An 18,194-nucleotide genomic window follows, 5' to 3' on the forward strand; every position below is an offset into this window, starting at 1 on the left:
AGGGTGTGTGCTTTGAAGCCTTGTACTGGGTATAGCAAGGTAATGTAAGGCTTTGGATTTGAGCTGTAATTTCCAACAGGTATAGAAAATCCTCTTAGTGTCACAGAGAAATTTTCTTTTAGGTTTTCTTTATAGAAATGTGAAATCTCTGTTGTTTCTTTGGTTGCATCATTTATGTGTGAGCTTTCATAAAGTAATTTTTCAGTCCTTTGTCTTCCTTTCCTGTTTTAAAAAGACAAAAACTTCTGGAAGTCAGGGGCAAATGCCATTCAAGTAGCTTTTCCCCTGCCACTTCTGTCACCATATCTTCACTCCTAAAATCATATTGAGACACAAATTCAAAACCCAAAACTTGGAATGTTAATAAGCTCAATGCAGAATAATGTGTTACTGCCAATAAAATGCTAGTCTAAAGAGACATCATAAAAAGTGACTGTGCTGTCGTGTAAGCATCTGCCAGACTCCAGCGGGTGAGAGTGCACAGGGAAGGGATATTTCATGGAGATGTCCTACTGAGTTTCTCTGTAGAGCTCAGTAAAGAGAGAATATAATCTATACTTTGTGAAATTTCATCCTTACGTCTGGTGCAGTGCTTGATAGGCAAGTGTTGAATCCCCTGGTTTTGGGGATTCCAGTTGTTTCTTTAAATAATATAGTCACTTTGAGCAAGTAGTTTAATGTCTGTCTAGTCTATTGCAGTTTGTGGATTTTGTTATATGAGTGCTGGGTCTGTATTTAATGACTTTTGGAATCAAATCTCCAGACAGTATAGAATTCACTCCTCAGTTTGGTGGCAATTTGGTAGCGCTCAGTAGAATTATACTTGGGCTGTGATACAATATATGAAATGCAGGATACACAAAAACACAGACAAAGGTGAATGTTTTCCATTTTAGATGTTCCTTCTAAGGATGTGGCATCCAGCTCCTGGTAGACTTCCTCTGAGAGGCAAGAAAGATGAGTGGCTTGTTTTCTAGACTAGGGAGAACAGAGCTAGACCATGTTAACCACTGTCTTGTCTTGCTACAAGTTGACTAAATTCACTTGCTGGGATGTATCAATCAGGTCTCTTATAGCTAGACCTGCAATTCATTTAGTCACACTCAAAAATCTATGTTTTGGGGAAAATATAACATCATATACCTATTATATGCATATTCTGTATAAATTAAAGCAATTTTCACAGATTAAAATCTTTACTTGGTTAGTAAATAGACTGACTAACTTTGTGAAACAACAGATAAATAACTTGGTAGCAAAACCTATTCAGATACATTATCATAATTTAGCTATGGAGGACCACGAAACTCAAGATGAGGTTGTTACTCTATCCAGGGTATTCCCCAAATCCATCTCCACCCAACTAAAAGAGTCCACTCACCTCTAAAAGAGGGGACTTCCACCCCTAGACCAAGCAGAGAGGGGCCACCCAGAACCCCCTCTGACTGGTGATCTGAATTCTTGCTTAGGCTGCGAGGCTAAGCACTGCAAGGGAATATAAATAAAAGTTAAAATATCTCTCTGGGTTCCCTGAGGGACAAGCCTGACTGCATAGGGGTTGATGTCAAAAGTATCCTCTCTCCAGGAAAAAGACATCAGGATAGGTATGGCCTTCATGCCTCACTGGACAACAGTAGGGGGACCAGAGCCATTACAAAGTCCCCTTCAAATACTGGAGGTCAGGCCTCTATCCCAGCCTTCTTAAGATCAGAATCACCACAGCCCCTCTATACTTAGAGAAGGGAGGAGATGTCAGGGGCAGCCCTGCTTATACACTGAAGGCCTAAAATCAGCCATAGGCCTAAAATCAGCAATAGGCCTGTCATACATGTGTAGTAACACCAAGTTTTTGGTCTCTGTGGAAAAATATTGAAACAGAAGGCTATAAGTTATTATAAACAGGCAGCTTTATGGAAATTTACCAGCCTGAGTGTCACAGACCTTGTAAATAGGTAGCCTTGGCGGATAATACCAACTTAGATAAGGACAAGTGAATCATAGGCAGAGTCATAGTGACCTGTCCTCTGAACCTTCACCCAGCCAATACCATGTTCTGAAAGATATCTGTACTCCCCCTGAATACCCACGCTCCAGTGTCATTCTCTTCCCCACGTCCTGCCTTTTTGTGTTTATAACCCCTGTGTGACTAAGTAAAAATTATGATTTGATTTAAAAAAATAAATAAAAATATTAAAAAACATTTTAAAAAATCTTTACTTGGCAGACAATAGAACAGCAAAGGCTAATATTTAGCTATTTAATGCTTAAGGTTTTCTTGGTTTTCGGGTTTTTTTTTTTTTTTGCAGAAATTCACTATAGCTTCAGGGGTCTTACTCTCAGTGTTAATAAAATTCTGCATTTTAATAAAGTTATCAAAGAAGTGTGATACAGATCAGTGTGGATAAAAATACTCAAGTCTATTTGCTGTGATACATATGCCACTAATTATCCATGTGAGTGAGTGTGTCCATGCTTTATTATCAAAGTGAAATACCATTTTTCAATGAATGGCCAAGTATCCTGTCTTAGAGTATCTCTGCCTTCAAAGATACGTAGAAGTTACTACCAAGTATGAACACAGGCAGTATGCTGTTACATAGTTAGACATAAAGGTGTGTAATGGCAAGTCTCATGCCTAAGTGATGTTTACAGCTGCATGCACTAGTGCCTCTAGCACAGTGTGGGAAAAGACTTTCTCCTGGCCCAGGAAAAGAGTTCTCATTCTCGATAGGGGAAATTATGGAACATATTTAAACTTAGAACTGTTTTTTTTTTCGTCTTTTCCAGATATTCAAAGTATAGAAAAATAATAGAAAATTGGCAGTACTTTCTAAACTGAGTCGTAGCTTGGGAGTAAAATGATAAGTTAGGAACATTGTCCTCTTATGCAATTTGTAAGATATTTATGGTCAAGAAATCTTAAGTTATTTTAAATGCAACTTCTGTTCTCTAAAATGTGATAGAAATCTTAGAAGTTCATAAGTCACTCTGCAATTCAACCGTGATTCTTTTAGTGTATTACTTGTCTGGTTTTATATATTAATAAATATATTTAAGTGGAAATTTTTAATTTCTTGACCTATACTAAGTGTTCGTTATTCATGAAATAGGGATGTACTCTCAAGTTATCCCATGTGGCAAATGACAAAGACTGACTAAATATTGTATAAGGTCTTTGTAGATGAACCGAAAACTGTGAGCTCATTGATGGGAATGTCTGTGAAAAGTGCTTCCCATTGAAGAAACACTAGCCTTTTTCTAAAATTGTCGTTGGCATGGAACAATAGCTTTCTTCTTCATAGTGTGGGTTTTGCCATCAATTTAAAAGGTGGGAGTCAGGCCCTTTGCCACTGAATACATTTGGAAAGTTGTTTATTCACGTGGCACCTCAGCTTCCTCATGAACAGATGAGGTGAATACAGAACTTAGCCAGGGTTCAGGCCATGCTGTGTTGAATCAGTGCTGGCAAGCCCCTCTCTCCCTCCCTTCCCTTCTTCATTCATTGTTATAAGTAACTATAAGAAGTAGCTGGACATATGCTATTAAAAGTTTTTAATTAAAAATTGTTCATCTTGAGCAGGCAAGATGGCTTGTGGTTGGGGTAGAGAAGCTTGCTCTCAAACTTGAAAGCCGTGTGCTCAAAGGAGAGAACTGAGTCCAACAGCCTTGCCCCTAACCTCATGTGTGCGGCACACTTGTATGCACACTGAGGCACAAAGATAAGGACAACGAAGTATAATAATTTTAACATATATATGTCCTTCATGGACTTTTAGTTGGGTGATAATGTTGCATTAGATTATCTTTTTGTTGTTTCAGAACTGAACATTTTAGATACTTGAATTTCTTTTTTCGTTTGTCTGACTAGTCATGATCTAAAATACATTTCCATGTTGTTAAGACATTATATGTGTAGTCACTGCAGGAAGCCTCAGTTGAAAAAAAAAACCAAATCAGGAGGGTCAGTTCTCTTCCTTCTACCAAGTGGGTTTTATGGATGGAATTCAGGTTGTCAAGCTTGGTGACAAGTGCTTTTCCTCACTGTACAAGCTCTACTTGAGAACAGTCTGACATTAATTTCTCATTTAGCTTTTGTGTCTAGGACATAGAAGTTGAAGAATTCCCCTGCTGCTAGCCTTTGGTGGGGGGACATAGTGAAGAACTCAAAAGCTTTACCAAGAACCAGCATAGATGGTTTCTGATGAAGTTTTAGGCTTGGCTTAGAGTTCACTTTGAAAAACCAAATGACAGATTCCATCAATTAACTCTATAGAGCTGGAAAGTTATTGATACTTGACAGGATCAATGAGTTTCCCTGAAAATTGATGGTCTTGCTTCAGTGGTGTTATTCAGACATTTTCTATTTTCTTGATTAAAAGAGAATGCATGAAGAAAGAGTGTCAACAGATCAAGCTTAGATGCTTCGTGGGATTATTATAACTCTATATTTAAATTGGAGGCATGTGAGCTAAGATTTGCATTTTCTCCTTAGTGCCATTGTTATGCTGTGTGACTTTAGGTGATGATGCATGTTGAATCCTACTTATAAAATGTGAAGGGAGGTATCTTATGAGCTGAAGTCCACTTGTCCTTTGTGAACTGAATTATAAGATTCAGTTTAGGCAATCTAATGCATATCGGCACTTAACTATAGATAAGTAAAGCACTACCCTACTCAGAAGGAAAAAAAAGAACATATGAACAGATGAGTGTAGCAAAAAGCTTCTTCGCGTGAGTGTGGTATGGAATGATGAAAGGCATAGTTTGCTGAGCAACCTGAATCCAGGATGCGAGTCAGACTAGCTGCATCCTTGGGAGGCAGGATTGATGTGTGTGACAGAAATTGCATGTCTTGTAGAGCCACACTTACTTACACTCCTTTTCCTGTTCTGTCTTTAATTGCTATATTGCTTTTCTCTTCTGGGCCTTGTTTTACTCTTTATAACATGGAATTCGTAATAGTACTTCATGTGGCTCTTGTGAGCACTAAGTAAGGACTCAGCCGCAATGTTTAGCACACAATGGATAAAAGAGAATTGCTAACATCACTACCATTGCCGGAGTCAAAAGAGTACTTTCTAAGACAGGTAGTGTGGTTTGAACTTCCAAGTTTTTCTGGTCACATAATTTATGCCATACTATTTATTTTAATTCTTCATTTCTTTGACCATTTTGTGCAGGAACAACCTAATGTAAACGAAAAATGGGACATTGATAGGAAAGTGGAATTTTCTTGCTCCTTAAAAACAAAGAAATGGTTTGGCAACAGGCTCCCTGATTTACAAAGAGGTTGCTGAGCATCTCCTGTGTCAGTCTTTGAGCAGCTATAGTGCGCGTAACAAACGTGTGCATGATAAGCTGCAGTCAGAGGAACAAATATAAATGATCTGTTTGGGACGTGAATACATTCAGGTATTCACACAGAAAATTGACTTGTTGGATGAATACAGTCTAAGCTCATATCTTATAATGACATTTTATATATTTTTTTTCTATGCAAAAAAACACTCCAGGCAGAGCTCTCCAGGTCTGTGTGTGCTTTGAATATATTTCTGTCCCATGTCAGTTGCTCACATGATGGTCTCTTTCCTTCTTACTGCCCTTCCTCTTTGGTGATGAAGCATTGTAAAGTAGACCCTTTCCTTACTCTATACTTTCGTTCTCAGTGCCTTAGGCACCTGCAGTGTAAGACCATCACCCCTTTGCCCTTCGCAAGAATTAGAAAACCATCTTCCTAGCTGTATATGGAAGTGATTTCCAGCAACCACTGAAATTTCAGCAAAGGTCACTGTGCTCCCCTGCGTCCTGCAGGTGTTGAATACTCTGCCGAACATATTTAGTACTCGGTGTTTCTGAGACTGACTTTTGATAAAAATAGAATGAAGTAAAGCCCATAAGCACTGTTAGGAAGCTCTGCTAGGCTGAGATTCTTAGGCATATGAATGTAGTGTAAGGAAAATGAATATTCTAAAGTTATAAGGACAAATATGAATCATTTGGTGACAATATATGTCGGGTTTCGATACCTATTTTAATTTTTTTTATTTTCTTAACCAAAGTAAACTTACAAGTTTGTTGACAGTGTAATATAAATGCCTCAATTTTTTGTCATGAAACTGTAGTGAATTATAGAAAAATGTTTTAAGGTTTGCATCTACTGAAATAATTTGAATTTCTTTATTAGTTTAATAGTTTTAGGGAAATGTATAAGCCTAAATTCACCTTTTTTTTTTACTATGGTTTATGAAGCCTCTTATATATTTTCTATAGTCAAAACATTCTGCATTTTCATTACTCAAAATTGCTGTGAATCTGAGGCTTTTTGTGCCCTTGCCTCACTCTGGCACACTTGTGAGGATAGTCCTGGGAGCATGTCTGTGCTGGGTCCTGGAGTCCTTGCTTTGTACAAGCAGAAAAATACCACTTCCCTTCCTGGTTCCATGGGGACATTGGTCCTAATGGTTTCAGCCTCTGGAAAAAGGGCACTAAGTACTGACACAAAACCTTTACTGCCTTCATGGGCTTGCGTGGTATGGACAGGCAAAAGTTCCTGAAGACCGAATCTCCCTGAATGGAGCTGCTCTGAGCTATGGGATACCTTACTTGCTAGAAGTACAACTTGACAGCACATGTGTGGTTCTCATTGCTTTGTTGTTGTTTGGTGGTGGTGGTGGTGGTAGTGGTTGGTTGATTTGGTTATTTTGCCTTTTTAAATTTGGAATAATTTCATTCATTTGAAAAACAAAATTACTTTTAAAAGTTCAAAACAATATCACTTAGGCTTTCAGACTAAGACACGTTTTGTCAGCTAAGTTTGCTGGCTTTTTAACTTCACCATTTTGCAAACTTAGCAGTTTATACCCTTATCGTTAGTAGTAGCGTCTCTGAATTGTGTGTCAGTTCCTCCTTGTGGCTGACTAACCAGGAAGGAGATACCCAAGGAGTAGCTTCTCTGTTTACCTTCACTGGTGTTCACGATGGTGGATCTTCTAGAGACCCGACAACTTACTTCTTAAACTTTGGTAACCAAGAGAAGCCCCTGAGTAACATATCACCCCATTGCATGCGGTTTTTGAGACCCCTACCGTTCATCGAATGTCAGACAATCAGAAGAGGTGGGAGAATGCCTTAGAGTATTTCTTTCTAAAGATTGATACATTTTTAAAAATTACATAGTACAGGCATGTCATGTGCTTTGATCAAATTCTAACCATTTTCTCAGTTTCATCCACCTCCTACCATATGGGGAAATGTCCGTTTTCTCCAAGTGACATAGCCCTTAATAGGATGTGGAAGCTCTGCTGGGTGACCCCACACCCAGGCATTCATCATCAGTCCTAGTGGTTGTTTTTCCTATTTAACACAGGCAGGGCCCTTCTAAACTGTAATGTCAATTAAGCAATGTAGGTTTTAGTTTGCAGAAATCAATGGAGATCTATATTGACACCATGTGGAAGACATAAGCCTAGGGAGGCTCAGGTCCAGAGAGGGAGTTAGCACAAAGAAAGGTGGCTTCCTGAGTTTGAGACTTGGCAGGGAGTACTGCTCTCCTGCCACCTGCTCACCCAAAACTTTGGCTTTACTCATGTCAACACTCCCTCTTCCCTAACAAGAACTCACTTAGGAGAACTACCGTGCTTGGCCTTCCAGGTTGCCGAGAGGGGCGATGATGAAAAGATGGTTTGTGAGTAAAAAATATCCACCATCACTGTGTTGCTATGCATTTTTAACATCCTTTTTGATTTCCCCAAAGTTTCCAGGACTGTTAGTTACTATTATGTAAATTAAACTTTGGAGAACATTTTAGAAACAGATAGAAATTTTACAAAAGGAAAAGAACCCTCTGAGCTGTAAAAGTAGAGAAATGGCATTGCTTATAAGGGCTGTCACTCCAAAAATAAAAAAACAGTAGTCACAATTGGGACGAGGAGGCAAATTATTTTCTGCTGGCACCTACAGGCTAGGTGTGGGGTGTGAGAACCAACAGTGAGTGGGGAGAGGGCAATCTTATGTGTCTTGAAATATTTGAGACAAAAATAATGTTGATTCTTAGGAAAATGTACAGCTTCCAATTAACAACTGCATCTCTAGGCCAAGGGTGCGTGAGTTCTTCCTAAGATTTTGAACAGCTGGGGAACACTCTGAACTGTATGACTCACCTTAGAGTGTAATGGACTGTATAGTAATGGGAACCAGGGTTTGAAATGTCTCTGTGTTATGCACTTGAAATATTCACTGTTATTAGATGGTGACTTCTGTTTCTATAGTACTTTATTATCTTGATAAACACTTTTTAAATGGTGTATAGTCTGCATCTTTCTCTGAGTCAGGGGCAGCCAACTTTGAATAATGGAATGAACATACAAAGGGTTTCCTCTCTAGAACTCTCTAGTAAATAGCTGAGCAAATTTAAGATCTAATGACATTTTATTTCATTATACTAATAAAAGTGTTAAACTCTTTGGTCCTCTTCACATATCAAATGAACATATTGGAAGAATTGCTTTTTATTCTAATATGCTGTTAGCCTATGAAGATACCATGTTTTATTCTCCTGTGCTGAGGCTGTGTAATTGTGTAAAATATGTAATGGTCTCTTTAGAAAGAAAATAGGCTTTCTTCGTGGTCTAAAGATGAATGAATATGATAGCAAACAGGGGCGTACAAAATTCACATTTATTCAAATATAGTAAGTGACCAGGTAGCTAGATACTGAACTTCACGAAGATTTGAGGTGACTGTTACGTCTCCCTCACTAATCCTGTATTGACTGACTTCCAAAGAGTATCTTTGGAGATTCTGTATTCCTTCTGTCAAATAAAAGGAAACATTTTTATTTATTTTCCACATTATCTTTCTCATCCACTGGTGACATCTACTTTTTCATACTGGAATTTTATTTCATTTTACATCATGACCACAGGATTAGATGTCATGTTTGCCTCCTAGACACACTTTACATGAGGGGTAGGATTCTATGTTGTCCTGTGTACAGATTGTACCCAGTGAAGTTTTCCTAAGTGTTCCTTGTATAGGGAGTATGAGAGCTCTGTGTTGACAATGTACATAAGCTTTATAGATGTGTTTAGTGTTTATTACTATGTTTATTTTCATATATCAAAGAAGCAACTCGTAAATAGTTCAGCACTCAAAACTAAAGCCATGTAGGCTATATATGTAGACATTGTTTCTCAAGACAGGTTAGAACCATATACTTTTCATTCAGTTATTCTTTGGGGCACAGTTACTTAGGTTTGAAGTCTGGGCTCACTTTTGACAATGCTTGTAGCTTCCTTTTAATGAACTTCAGGTCCACCAGCTTAGCACTAACATTTCAGTTCAAATATTCCTTTGGTTACAAAGCTTTCTGATCCACTGCCTTAGCTTGTGGTGGGCACCGATGTTACGTTCAACAGTTCAACAGTAATTTTACACCAGAGAGAGGTAAACCTAAGAGTAAGGGAAAATTGCAACTTCAAACCGATCTGGGGACAAAGAATCAGTAAATACATTAGTGTTTCATAATTGATTACCTTTTCCTCATCCCTAAACTGCTGCCCTAGAAAGCAGGTGATACACTTTACTAAACCATTAACAGCAGCAACAACTACAGCCATCAATGAAAAATTCCACCTAGCCACCAGCATTCTAACTTATCACTTCGCCTGTTACAAACAAGCAGCACCCTGGAAAGATGGCCCTTTGCGGCTTGCCTTGCCACAAAGCTATCATTTCCAATTCTGTTTCATAACTGCGGAGAGCATGGGTGGCCAAATCTCCCGGACATGCCTCTGTGTCCATCACCCAGCATGGGTGGGTTACCATACACCAAACTCACTGGTACTTCCCGACACCACCCAGGGCCTGGAGTGCCAGTATTTTTCCGATTCAAAGGGGTACTGCTGGTATACAAAATACGTACAAGAACATCTCTAAGGTTAAAGAGCGAATCCTCTCTTCTTAGCTGTTATTGGTTGTGATTTAAAATTAGGCTGGGTAAGATTTAAGGATGTATGTGTCTGTGTCTGGTATGAAAACTTTCCCAGGAATGGGTCTGGGCAAAAGCTGACATCCACACTGCAGTGCTCAGTGCTCCATTACAGGCTTTGAGATGAGGAGCCGGGCTTCTACTGGCAGCCCTCCCTCTCGCTCAGGAAGTTAGGTGCTACCTCAAAATAACGGATCCAATCTGTCGCAACAGCAGCACTTCTAATGAATAGGAGAGAAGCAAATGCAACAGCTTTCCTCCCAGTAATAAATCACTGTGTTTTTTGTATAGATTGCATGTGGCGTTGGAGGCAGCGCGAGCCAGGCTGCCAATATTGCTAGCTAATGCTTCAGCTCCTTTCATTTTTCACTCCGAGCAGGAACCCTTTCCTGAAACTTGTTCATTTCACAGAGGGGGAAATCGAAGGCAGCGGCAGATTGTCAGACTGCTTTATTGTCGTCGTTTACAAAGGTCACTGGAATTAATTGACTCCTTACATTACACATTGTAAACTGGCTCTTTTTTTTTTTTTGACACGTTGATAGGAAGGTGGCAGGATCTAAGTGGCTGCTTATTGTCTTTCTGTCCTGGCATCTGTTATAGACTAGGAAACCAGTAAGTCTGAAATCACAATTTGGGAAAGGAATAGCACCCACTTTCAAAGCTGACTCCAGTAACTGTGAGTTGAACTAAGAGTAGAGAGGAGGTAGCTCCAGCCGATGAGACATAAACGCTGGGTTTGTTTTAATGTCTCCACGGGACCCATTAGCCGGGGCAGTGAAGGTTTCCCCAGCCATCCTCAATTGGTGGTGTCGCTTTGAAAGCATATTCTAAGTAGCTGGCTTTCCCTTACAAGATTGGAAGTAAAAATCGGTCCACAGAGTATTCCATGAATCATCACTACATGGATGCTCTGAGTTGACTGACAGTAATTCTGTCTCAAAGGCGTTGCTTCTGGAACCGAAGAAGAGGAACTGGGGGCATAAGTAGTATTTGTTGTAGCAGGGCACACTGTTTTCCTGATAAGTATTTTAAATTTGTACTTATTTTTCCATTTGTCACACCGTCTCCTTTTCGCTGAACTAGGAAGACTCTCACTCATGGTCATAGCCTGCTTTCACTAAAATTAGAGGCACCGAAACAAGGACATATTGTTAAAAATGAATAAATTAGAGCCGAGTTAAGTCACCCCGCTCAGTGAGAGCAAAGGGAATATGATAGTCTGTTTGAGCAAACAGTCTTCATAAATAGGAAGTGCACTCTGAAGCCATCCTACTGCGATCCTGTTAATTACCAAAGGCGATTAGAACTCTTCTGGTTCATAGGATCCTTTTACCTAGCATGGTTGCTCCTTAGGCTGCATTAGCAAGCAGCCGCTTGCACTGTCCCTTCAGAGCAGTGAGAGGATGGGATGTTATTAAAGGGAAATCATTTACCACAATCGGTAAGATGTAGCCTGGCAGAAATTCAATAACTGTTTGTGATATGCTCATTCTGCTACTCTGCCTGGTGCCCTTCACTCCTGACACACAACAGTGTTCACCTTAATCTCCATCCCCTGGGGCACGGGGGAAAACAACGCCTCATTGGCTTCCGAACAGAGAAACATGAGTGATCTGCTTTTCATTACAAGAACCGTAGGGGGAGAAAGGACCCCGATTTTTCCATCTCCCTCTCTGTTTCTCTTTCCTTCTCCCCTCTCTCTGGCTGCCTTTTCTCCCAGCCTCCGGGTCTCCTTCCTCTCTCTCCCGGCTTCTCTCTTGGTCGTTCTGTTCTCTTCTCTCTCCCTCCTCTCTCTCCTCCCCCGGCACTGCTTTTTCTCTCCCACTCACATCCTCTGATGGGCATTCAGGCTAGTAAAATGCCTGCTTGAGAATCCCACGAACACAGCTAGGCACACGCAGAGCCAGCGGGGTTTGCATGTTCACTCAAAAGTGAAATGCAAAGAAAAAAATGCCCTTAGAATTCAGACAAGGGGGAAGCATCAAAGGAGAATTGATGTGTAAAAACTCGGGCACCAACAAAAACACGAAAGAGAGAACATTTAAATAGATAGGTATATTTTAAACTTACCTTGCCTTAGCAGATGCAGGGATAGCCCTCCTCCGGTGCCCCTGCTTGCTCAGTTCCTTGGTTGAGATAATCACATGGCTGTCTTCTTGCCCCAGGATAAATAGGTGCATATGAATGTGTAATAAAGTATACACAATTATATACTATAGATATGCACACATGCAAGCAATGGTATCTCTCTCGCTCTCTTTTTTCTAAAATATAAAGGAAGGCAGGAGCCTGCAGCTAGGATTCCTTCTTTTGACTGGAACTCTCTCTGGCAGCAGCAGGCTGAGGCTCTCAATCCAGTGGAGAGAGATCCTGGTAGCTGGCTGTATTTCTCCTCGTTTCCATGGTGGTTAGTGGTGCATCGCTCACCAGATCAGTTGTCACACTGACATGGTGCTGCCTGCTCAGCGGTCATTAATAACTGAACACCCTCCACTCCCCAGAGAGGAGCCAATCGCTTCAGACTGCCAAGATGTAGCACTCGCAGCTGCTCCAGCCTGGTTGGCTGAAGCAGCCTGTCTGTCCTATGACAGCGCTGCTTAGGGTACAAATAAATGAAACAGGCTTGCATATTTTTCCTTCGAATCATTTTCTTTCCTCTTTTCTTTTTTTCTTTTGGAGCAGTGTGCAGCGATTTTCAACAAGTTTTCCCATTTGGGATGTTATCAGTCATTTGGAGAAACTGTGAGTTTTTTTGTTTTATTTTGATTTTGGGTTCTTTTTTTTTTTCTTTTCCTCTGAGAACAGACAGGAAACACTTATGAACAAGGATTTCCTGAATATTAAAAATACCTGATAGCGACTCTGACTCCTGCCTGTGAAGTTCAGCAGTGGCTTTACATATAAGGAGAGCAGCCTGCAGCTTCTCCTGTCTGTTGTTGGATTCCCTACAGATCCTACTTAAACCAGCCTATGTGCATGCAGTTAATAGTCTCTCTCTCCCCCCCCTCCTCTCTCTCTCTCCCCCTCCCTCCCTCCTGACTTCTCTCCCTCCCTTCCTTTTTTTCTTGTTGATGCTTTTTGTGTGTGGTTTTTTTTTCTTGTTTGTTTAGGTTTTACAATGACATTTCTTATCTGCACTGAGCAGATTTTTAAATTACAACACATATTTGCTTCTCCAAAACTCACAACAATGGTGTGTAAGGAGAAGCATTTACAAAATAAACTTTTTCAATTATAACCACTTCTCTATACAGGGTATAATAAATCTGATACCACACATTGGCTAGGTGTTGTATGTGGCATTGCTTGTGCCTGTACGCGTTTGTATGCATGCCTGTGTATGTGTTTCAGATGCATGATTTATTACTCAGGGATGCTTTTCTCTACAATAGACTGAATACTTAAAATTATCTCTTTTTGTACTTAAAGCTATCAACTCTGAATGGCTACTTAACTAGAAAAAAATGTTTTCATAGGAATTATATGTAAAACATTTTGAATATTTAAACTAGAAACCATGCCAGCATCATCGTGTGTTCAGCTCCAGAATGACTGTGACAAGTAGAAGAATGTAAAGGCATGTTTTACCAACAGTATACTGAAGAGGCTTCCTGAGAAGAGTGGAACATGGGATCAATTTTCAACAGGTCCAAAGCTGCCTTATCTGAGTCCAGCCCTTGCTTTGCTAGACTGCCCTCTAGTGGAGGAAAAGGAAATGGCATTTATTAGATTACTGGGGGAGGGGGAATAACAACAGAAAGCAAAAGCATTAGCACCTAATTGTTTCTTAAGGTGTTTATTGAAGTGACTTAAACCAGTGTTCTACATCATGACCATATGCCTGGAAGTTTAACCTCACTAACATTGTCTTTTGACTGTCAAACACTTTCATGTCATTTCCTTTTCAACAAACAAACAAACAAAATCTATGAATGCTTTAGGTATTTGTTGTATTGATTAATTTGTTGACAGAGTCAGGGGCCTTTACCTTCTGCCTAGGCACTTTGAATGCTGGTATTGTAGGTGTTCCTCAGAATATTGTTATTTTAATATATAATTGATAACTCTAATCTTTTCGATACACAGGAATGCTAAACAAAAGTGGCTTCTTCATTGGCCAAATGACACCTACTTCTGAGTGTTATCCTCTTACCAGACTCTTACAGGTACTTGAACGTCCACTCAGAGGTGTGGGAGGATGATGAGTGTTGGGCTGTTACACTGGAGTGCATCTCATATGACTTAATAGTCCGCTAATTTTGCTTTCTTCACTAGAAACGTACTGAATTTTCATATTCATTTGAAATATTTTTGGAGCATATACACCAAGAATTGTGCTATAATTGTAACTTTTTGAAAAAATTCCTTTTATGTTATGCTGATTTCTTAAGCACTTTATTTTGAATGTTATTCATTATATAATCAACAAATTCAGTAGTCTGTTGATTATTATAATGTATTGATTTCAATATGCTCTCATAATGAAGATAAGTTGTGAGGCTCAAACATGATAAAAAAATAACTTTTAAAAAGAAAACTAACAGGAGGCTAGAGAGATGGTTCAACTGGTTAAGAACACTAACTGCTCTTCCAGAGGACTTGGCTTCAATTCCCAGCACCCACATGGCAGCTCACAACTGTCTGTAATGACAGGAAATTTAAAAAAAATCATTTATGAGATAAAACTATTAATAACTTGTAGTACTTAAATTCAAACTATTCATACATTCAAAAAAAGGGTTTTTACAATTAATTAGGATTGAATACTATTTCAAAAACTGCCTTATTTATAATAATTTCCTAGAAAAAATTTTTTTTATCAAATGTCTACTGTATTTTCAAATGTAAGACATGTGATTGCTCTTTGAATGTAGGTTCATGATAGATCAGAAATATATTGTACTTGTCTTTAAGTGTAATATCATGGGGCATTAAAAATGAGTTTTTATTAGAGGGGAGGGATAACTCTGGCCATAAATGAAGAAGATGTGAACTGTCTCGGGCTGTAGGTTTCTACTACAAAATTATCATCAGCATGGAGTCAAAGTGTGTTAGGGGTTTCTTAACATACCAGGGAAGACAGTCATTCAGTGTAATATTATTACATATCCTCTCTATGATGAAGCACCATATCAGGATATTCCTGTGTAGATTGCTAAGAATTTAAGAGGATTAGATGCCCTAAAATTGCTTGTGGTAATCAGAAAACAACCATAATATCATGGAATTTGAATGTTCTAGAAAAACTGTTCTCAACTTGTGGATTATGACCCCCTTGGCAGTTACATGACACAGGGGTCCCATGTTCAATATCCTAGATATTAGATATTTACATTATAATTCATAACAGTAGCGAAGTTACAGTTACGAAGTAGCAACAAAATAACTTCACGTTAGGGGGTTACCACAGCACGAGGAACCACATTACAGGGCCCGAGCATTGGGAAGGTTGTGTTGTAGAAAGGCAAGAGACGTGTTTAACACATAGCTGCTCACAGAGAGCCAGAGGTAGAGTGTCTCGATTCCTGAGCTTCTCGGGCCGTCACCCTGTCATCTAGTAGATGATTGACAAATGTGCCTTTTCTCTTTGCTCCTTCTTGCGTGTTCTCTCCTGCTTCTTTTCCTCCCCTTCTTTCTCTCTGTATCTCATTTACAGTATGTTCATAGTGATAGGAACTGCACATCGCAAACTCCCTACATAACGATTCTACATTTTACCTATATCGTGTATCTGTATTATAGCAGTCATCACATGAGTATTTCATATAATTAAAATGACCTGCAGGAAAGGAAAATGTGTGAATGAACAATTAATCCTTAAATTGTGCTTGATTAGTCCTGCCTTCATCACTGTGTAAGAGTCGCTTAGGATTTACATTTGGTGGGTTTAGTAGCCGGAGTTAATTGGAGACATCTTTGCAGCCGTTCCATCCTAGGATTTATTTCTCTGCCTGTGTATTTTCCTTTAAGAGAAGTAGTCAGGACAGTGAGCAGCCTGTAGAGTCAGGGCCGAGTGGCTGGCTGAGTCCTTACCTGCTCGCTGATCAGTGACCTAGGCATTGTGTGAAGAATCTTCTCTGTGAAGTGTCATCCATGGAGTGTAGCTTAAGTAGCATCTTGGCATATCATTTTCCTCCTAGGATTCTTCTGGGGATTAAAATAGCTGATGTCTACAAGGAGCCTCAGCAATTCTTCCAAAAATGCAGTTAAGACTGAAGTCTGGACTTGGTTTCTGTCGCTCAGCCTTGTGCCATGACCGGGCATGCGTGCTGCTGTTCTCCTTAGTGCTCTCCTCCCCATTGTGCGTCAGCGTCATCATCGTTCTGCTGCCGATTCCCCCTGGCTTGCAATGCTCTTTTCTCCCTGTGTTCCATTCCCTGACTTTCTGTCTGCCTGTTCCTGAGCAAGTTACTTCATCAGGGATTCACTAGTTGCTAAGACCTCTTCTAGACACACAGATGTCCTTTATTTCTTAAAAAAAAAAAAAAAACAAAAAACTTAGCACTTCTGTTCTCAATTATTTCTATAAATTTCCCTTTTTTTCCATTGTAGTTTGTAATATTCTCAGAAAGGTGGGCATATGTTTTATTACATCTTTAATCTCCCTCCATAAGAGAGTAAAATGAAGAAAACGGTTGTTGAATGCTAGTGTATCTGGGTTTGTTTTACAAGTTTAAACCTTATATCTTCAGAAAAGACAGATATCTTTATCCCCACTAGACAATATAAAAACATGGGCAAAAAGTCTTCATTTGTCCAGTGTCTCCAAACTATTAAATGATGGAGCCAAAATTTAAACTAAGTTCTGTCTGGTTACACAACCAGTGTTCTTTCCACTGCACAGGGTACTCAATATTCATTTGTAAAATGAATGAATGCTTGATTGATAGCTTTGTCAACCAATTCAATGTAGTCAGTCACAGGGGAAGCCAAAACTAAATTACTATTTTACAAAAGGAATGAATTTTATACATTAGACAGTGGATGGTTTTGTATTGTCCAGTGTTGGTGATGGGATTCTATGAGTATCAGGATTTGAGAAATAAAGCTAAAAGAGATGCAGGCGCCTAGTCAGAAATATGCACTCATACATCCAGAGGGCTACATACGCATGAATAAGTGGCTGATAATAGCCGACTGACCCATGTTTAAGAAAGTCTCCAGTGATTTGGTCCATTGTAGACTAACACTGAAAGGTATGTTCTCTGTTTGGAAACATGGTTAACATGGAACATTCATCAGTTGTTTCAGTGTTGGTCTAAATCATGTTGGATTAGTTTTCTTTTTCCTTCTCTAATGAGTTTTAGCTTGTAGAATCACACGTAAAACCTGAGATTTTTTTTTCCTCCCCATGTGATAATTTCTGATCTGTTTAAAAACAAAACAAACAAACAAAAAAAAAGCAAAGCAAAACAAAACAAAAAACAGGGACAGACAACACAAGAGAGCATTCAGCAGACATAGGTTTAGACTCACACAACAAACAGACCAGAGACAGGTAGGGGACAGATAAAAAAAATGAGGTCTTTACTTAGCTGTTATTTTCAGTGAAGTTTTTCACTTCATTTTAAGAAAAGAAGTCCATTTGTCGCTCAGGTAGGTTTATAACGCAAACCAGGGAAGTCATCAGGGAAACAAATCCTTTCTTCTTGCTTTGTTCTCTAATCCTGTCTCTTACCTTTCTGCTTTTGTTTTCATTTAGGTTTAAAAGTTTTCTTCTTCTATATCTGCCTGTCTTAGTTCTTTTTCGTCAGAAGACTGACTTTTTCATTAGCTGTGCTTAAAATATTATTAGAACAAAGCGCCAAGCTGTTGTCACGTCAAGGGCTGAAAGCATGTTCCTTCTGTGTACATAGCATGATCCTGAGTTATAAAATATGGTTAAATACAGCAGGTAGTTGTGCATTGTGGCACATGGCTCAAATATCAGCCTCTGTAAAGAGTGAAAAGGAGATTTTCTGGAACCCAGAAATTTTGGCCCAGCCTGTGTGATATACTAGGATGTTTGTCTTAAAGTAAAATAAAATGAAAGAAAGATAATGTGAATAATAGTGTCCCATAATTTGTAAGTTGTGGAAAAATCACTGAAAATAAGAATACTATAAAGCTAAAAATAAAATTGATGGAATAAATGGGTGGTATTTCTTTTTCTGTATATTTTTTTAAAAATTGTTTTCAGTTGTCATATAGTCAGTTACTTTTC

General features: G+C 39.1%; 2 protein-coding genes across 9 annotated transcripts in view; one reads left to right on the top strand and one right to left on the bottom strand.

Moving 5' to 3' along the window:
• Lrrn3 (leucine rich repeat neuronal 3) overlaps positions 1–12,543 on the bottom strand; it is a 32,582-nt gene extending 20,039 nt beyond the window's left edge. For 2 of the 3 annotated variants that reach the window (XM_028768875.1, XM_028768876.1), the window contains exon 1: positions 12,062–12,543. The gene's annotated coding sequence lies outside the window, so the exon portion shown is untranslated. The remainder of the gene's footprint in view (positions 1–12,061) is intronic. The other variant, XM_028768877.1, reaches the window with a different exon arrangement.
• The window catches only part of Immp2l (inner mitochondrial membrane peptidase subunit 2), a 796,480-nt gene that overhangs the window by 428,478 nt on the left and 349,808 nt on the right, over positions 1–18,194 (top strand). The gene's annotated exons all lie outside the window — the stretch shown is intronic.

Source organism: Grammomys surdaster, unplaced genomic scaffold, assembly GCF_004785775.1.
Source record: "Grammomys surdaster isolate TR1022 unplaced genomic scaffold, NIH_TR_1.0 188, whole genome shotgun sequence".
Taxonomy (NCBI): Eukaryota; Metazoa; Chordata; class Mammalia; order Rodentia; family Muridae; genus Grammomys; species Grammomys surdaster.